The sequence below is a fragment of the Trichosurus vulpecula genome, chromosome 1 (assembly GCF_011100635.1).
Source record: "Trichosurus vulpecula isolate mTriVul1 chromosome 1, mTriVul1.pri, whole genome shotgun sequence".
In the NCBI taxonomy this organism is placed as follows: domain Eukaryota; kingdom Metazoa; phylum Chordata; class Mammalia; order Diprotodontia; family Phalangeridae; genus Trichosurus; species Trichosurus vulpecula.
Window position 1 is genome coordinate 225,898,647 of NC_050573.1, and position 5,838 is coordinate 225,904,484.

Sequence of the window (5,838 nt, forward strand, 5' to 3'; positions counted from 1 at the left end):
TTAATGCTCCGGCCAGTGGTCCACGCCCCCACCCCAGTCCTGGCCACGCCCCGCCACGGCCCTCCAGAGCCGTGACCCAGCCAAGGTTGAGGACACCAGGGACTGGGGAAAGGTAGCGGTGCGGGGAGCCTGGGAGGAGAGAGGGGAAAACGCGGTCCTTGGTTCCTCGGTCTCACGCAGGCTTGTCCCTAGGGCTGCGAAAGCGGACTTTGTGATCGATCACTTAATTTGTTCATTCATTGAACAAGCATGTATTAAAGTGTTGTTTCTGAGTCTCTGGAGAGTCAAAGACAGAACCTAAATAATGAAGGAGGAGCTCGTTTTTTGGAGCAAATGTGTGCGTGTCCCAACAAAATGCTTACTTTTCACCCGGTCAACTGCCTTCTCTCCAGGGTCTCGGAGTCTGCTATGTGCCTTTCGCGTCAGAGGGGATCGTGGCGGGGTATGTATGCATAGCGAATGTAGTTTTAGGGTCAGATCACAATCCCTTCTTGGCATTTCGTGCTTGTTGCAGGATTTGTACTAATTAATCTTCTGTCCTTAAAACCTCTGCCACCACTCAGCAAACTACAAACTACTCTTGGAAAAAACACACATTCCATGTTCACTCCCAGGCTTTAATCACTTTGCTGTGTATTTAAGCCTAGCACTTCTCAGGGCAGGAAGGTTAAGATGCTCTAGACATAATTAACTATGGCAGTGTCACTTAGGAGAGTGATTCTCACTTGAGAACACAAGAAGATGTATTGAGACCGTTTTGCAGATCAATGGTATTGCATTAAATAAGGAAAGCAAAGGACTGAATTAATCTCTGATCCAAGGTGGGCCAGGAAAAACTGGAAATGTACAATTAACTTGCAACTTCAAGTTCAAGTTCATGACCCTTTCAATGAGTGATAGTTGAGGACAGTATCTTCATTTTACTAGTAAGGAAGTTGAAGTCACATAACCTTTCTGCATTCTCGATTCCTTCATTACTTTGGCTTTGATTGGATGGTTGCCTGGTTCTAGAGGACCACACCAAAAGAGTTTGTTCTTGAAGGCTTCCTAGTAGAGTGATTATGAAGACTTCAGCAGATCTGAGATCTCATAGCAGTGGACTCTCGCTCCAGTCACGCACATAGCAGGAGCCCAGTTGTGCTTCCCTTTCTTGTGTTCAACCCCCTCCTGCCTTTTTAATATTCATAATTTCTATTATGTAATTGCATCTTTACCCTATAGAAATCCGTCTGCTTTCTCTGAAGTTGCTGGTTCCTCTTGGAATCTATCCCACTTCTGAGGGGTGTCAATCCTCAGTAAATGCCTATACTTGGTTTAAAGGTGGTTTGACTGAATTCTTTGAGATGGTGCTGCCACAGTATACCATGAAACCTCAACACCTTGCTTCACTTGTGGAATCTGAGGAGTTGAAATACTCCTTGTGCCTCATGGTCACTCCAGACTCTTCCACCATCACTTAGTAAACTCCTTCTTTCATGTCCATTCAGCCCATATTTATCTCCCAATCAGGATTCTGGTAGCTTATTTACTGAGCTCTAGGATACTCTTCTCCCATTCTCAATCAGTTCAGTCCCTGGTTAACAGTCTTTCTTGCTACACCAAACTTTCATATTAGGGGACTTCAACACATTGATACTCAAAGTTCCTAGCCTCCCAGTTCCTTAGTTAACTCATGGCTTTTGACCTACTCTTCTACCCCACTTCAACCACACACAGAGATGGTTTTTTTGCCTTCTCCTACAAGTTACTTCCATGTTTATGAACTTTGATATTCCTTTATCGGATAAAAAAGAACTCTTATAATTCTACCTTTCCCTCTATCTTGCAACCCCTAACTCTATATTTTGTCCTCCTATGAACTCCAAACCTTCCACCCTTCAGTTCTTTCTCAGGATATCACCCTTGCACTGGTTACCCTCACTCCCTTCCCCATCTTGACGTCTTGGTGAATCAGTTCAACTCTACATCATCATCTTCTCTCTAGTCTCTTGTTCCCTTATTCTATATCTTATGTAGTTTTGCCAAGCCTCAGCCATGGATTACTCCCACCATCTGCTGACTTCTCTCTTATTCATGTGCTGCTGAACAGGTCTGGTGATCATGAAATCCTTTTGATTGTGTTCATTACAGCTATATGTTCCATAATCTCAGTTGGGCCCTAATTATGGCAAACCATTCCTTTTTTGCTTTCCTAATCAATTTACTACAGTGGCTTTTCTGAACTTCTTGATCCCTCCTCAAAATTCTCATAGCTCTCCTTTTCTCACCCTTTCAGTTGGAACTTAGCCTCATACCTCACTGAAAAAATTGAGGTCGTTCGTTGAAAGCTCCTTGTTCTACCCTTCTCATCTCACATCACTCAGATACCTTCTTTCACCAATGCCTTCTTCACTCCTATCTCACGTGAAAAGGTAGCTTTTCCCAGGCAAAACCCTCCATATGCACAAATGATCTCATTCTATCCTGTCTTCCCTAACAGATTGCCCCTATCATTCCACTTCTCATTTACCTTCAATCTCTTCCTGTGTTCTAGCTGCTTCCCTACTGTATACAAAAATACATCTCTCTCATTCTCAAAAAAATCCTCACTTAATTTGTCTATCCCTGATAACTATCATTCAATATCTCCTTCATTTGTGGCTAAACTTAAGAAGACAGTCTACAATCAGTGCCTCCACTTCTTTTCCTCTTGCTCTCTTTTTAATTCTCTGCTCTTTGACTTCTGACCTCATCCTTCATCTGAAACTATTCTTTTTAAAGTTACCAATGATCTAATTGTCAAATCTAATGGCTTTTTCCCCCAGTCTTCCTCTTTTTTTATTTCTCTGCATCCTCTCAGATCATGCTTTTCTCGTTCGTACTCTCGTCTCTCTAGGCCTTTGTAACACAGCCCTCTCCTGATTCTTCCTTATCTGACTGTGCCTGCTCAGTCTCCTCTCTGAGATTAGTTCCAATTTAGCCTATATTTATATCTATACTTATCTTGTTTTAGATTTTTGAGCTCCTTGAGAAAGGGGACTGATTTTGCTTTTCTTTGAACATTCCTGGAATTTAGCACAGTACTTGGCACATATTAATGCTTAATAAATGCCTGTTGACTTGTCTTGACGTAGATTTAAGTTCAAAGGCTTTTCTCAATCCTCTCCAATGAGTACTGAGATAGAAAAAGCTAGTAGGTAGGGGAGCAATACCTAATTTCTATATTTAAGCTGGTAATTATTAGCTTTGGTCACATTATAACTGTTGTCTACACATAAAAGGAAGAACTGCCATGAGATAACTTTATTGCATGGACAATTTAAAACTGCCATTCATTTGTATGAGAGGGGAAGATGAATTAGGTGAAACAATTTTACTTAGAGTAAAATCTTGGCTATTTGGAACCTGTGGAGAAGGATTTCTGGATGATTGAGTTTTTCTAATAGAGTTCTAATAGAGTTTCTAAGAGTTTTTTTCCTAAATGAGTTTTTCTGAAAGTTCCTTTCTTGAACACAAAAGCTATTTAAATTTTTTTTTACCTTTTTGGATGAAGATCTTCTTAAAATGGACAATGCTCTATCTCATCTTATTTAAAACTTTAAAAAATTAAAATATTTTGTTTTAACATCACTAAATAAATATATTTTTCAGTCATTCTCCTCACCTTCCCAGAGAGTCATCATTTAAAACAAAGACTAAAAAGAGGAAGAAAAACAATTCAGCAAAATCCACTAATGTGTCCACCAAGTTCAATGTTATATACAGTGTTCTGACTTCATCTTCTGCTTATACAAAGAAGGGAGGGAGGTGGATGTCTAATTGATAGACTATTGGATAGACTATTGAAACACTATAGTGTTTGAAACCTGCCTCAGATACTTACTTGCTATATGACCCTGGGCAAGTCACTTAAACTTTCTAAGCATAGGTTTTCTCATTTGTCAATTGAAGCTGATGGACTCATTGACCTCTAAAGTACTCTACAATTCTGAATCTATGATCTTTTCTTTGAACCCAAGCTTGGTCATTATAATTTCATAGCATTCAATTTTGATTGTTTTATTGTTGTTTTTATTGTCATTGTTTTCCTAGTTCTGCATATTTCACTTTGCATCAATTCATATTTCTTCCCATGCTTTTCTATATTAATCATATTTACCATTTCTTATTGCTTAATAATATTTAATATATTCACACGCAAAAATTGTTTAGCCATTCCTTAATCAAAGGGGATGCCCTTTGGTTGAAGAATAGCTAAACATTGTAATGGTTCCAAACATACTTTGGTACTAGTTTTCTGCTACTTGAAAAAGTATTGCTGTAAATATTCTATCTGGAGTCTTTCTTCCTTCCCTCCCTCCTTCCTTCCTTCCTTTCTTCCTTCCTTCCTTCCTTCTCTCCTCTTTAAGGTATATGCCTAGGTGTAGAATCTCTATGTCAAAGGTTATGGTCATTTTAGCCCAGTTTCCCAACCTGAATATGAGAAGTTTTTCAAGACTATGGGAATTACTTGATAAATAACTACATTATACCATTGAAAGCATGGCCTACTCTAGAATTTATTTCCTTTAATATTAAATAGGGAGTGCTTAGAAGGTTTACTGAAAGTCAAGAAATGTACAGAAACTGAAAAAGGTTGGGGACTCTTGTTTTAATCCCTTTCTTAGTATAATTCCAATTTACTTCTCAGAATTACTAGTCACAGTTCTGGCAACACAGTTTATTAGCATGCCTAGTTTTTCACACCCCCTCCAGCGCTGACTATTCCCATCTTTTGTTATCTTTGTCAATTTGATGAATGTAAGGTTAAACTTTGGACTTTTTTTGGTTTGTGCTTCACTTGTTATTAATAATGTGCTTCCCTGTCTTGTTAACAATAATATTCCCGATGTAATTCAATGTTTCTTGATGGCTCAGGTTCACCAATTATTGTACTAAGGACTTGATGTCCCAAGGCCTTTTCCTTACTCCTATTGAGGAGCAATAAATGGTCTCAGATTGTTGCGCTTTTAAAATTCTTGTCTGATTTTTATAGTTTTTTTCCCCCTATCTTCTTTCTCACTCTCAGACTATGCACTCTTATTTATTCCTATTGCCAGTGTGGCTGCTTTTAGTGGCCCCTTCTGAGAATGTAGAATGTGGGTATTATAAAGTATCTACTTCACAGGCTTGTTGTAAAGGTTAACTGAGAAAATATATGGAAAAATTTTTTGCAAACCTTAAAGCATTGTATAAATGTTAACTATTGTCAGCTAAATAAACACCTCATTTAACTCAAAGCTGTTTTTCCCCCCTTGGGAATGGTAGCATTATGGTAGGACTAGCTTAAGCAATGAGAGAAATGGAAAACTCATTTGGGCCTGCATCTACATATGCATGGTTTACTTTTGCCATCTCATGCTAGAATGTCCAGACAGACCTGGTTGGTGTTCTAACCTAGGGGAGACAGTACAGCAACGGAATTAATGAAAAGAATACAATACTTAATTGCAAAATTTACTTGGTAATCTCCTCCAAATACTGCAAGATCGAACAAACCAGCAAATGAAGATCTAAGCATTTCAGCCAGCTTAAACGAAGACAGAAATCTGAAAATGTTGAAATGTAAACTCTTATTTTCAATAAATGGCTCCTTAATATGGCTATGTTGTATGAGGTTTTTTTTTTTTTTTGAGATTGTAGCAACTTGAATGAATCCTTTGGTTCAAAGGTTAAGAGCTTGACCTGCATGTTGCTATTTATTCCTTAACCTTGAATTAATTTATGTCTTTCCTGTGAAAATCTGGCTTGTTACCTCTCTCCTTTCCTCTCTACCTCCAAGTTCTTTCTGGAAGATGGATAGTGTAAGAGCCCAAGGTT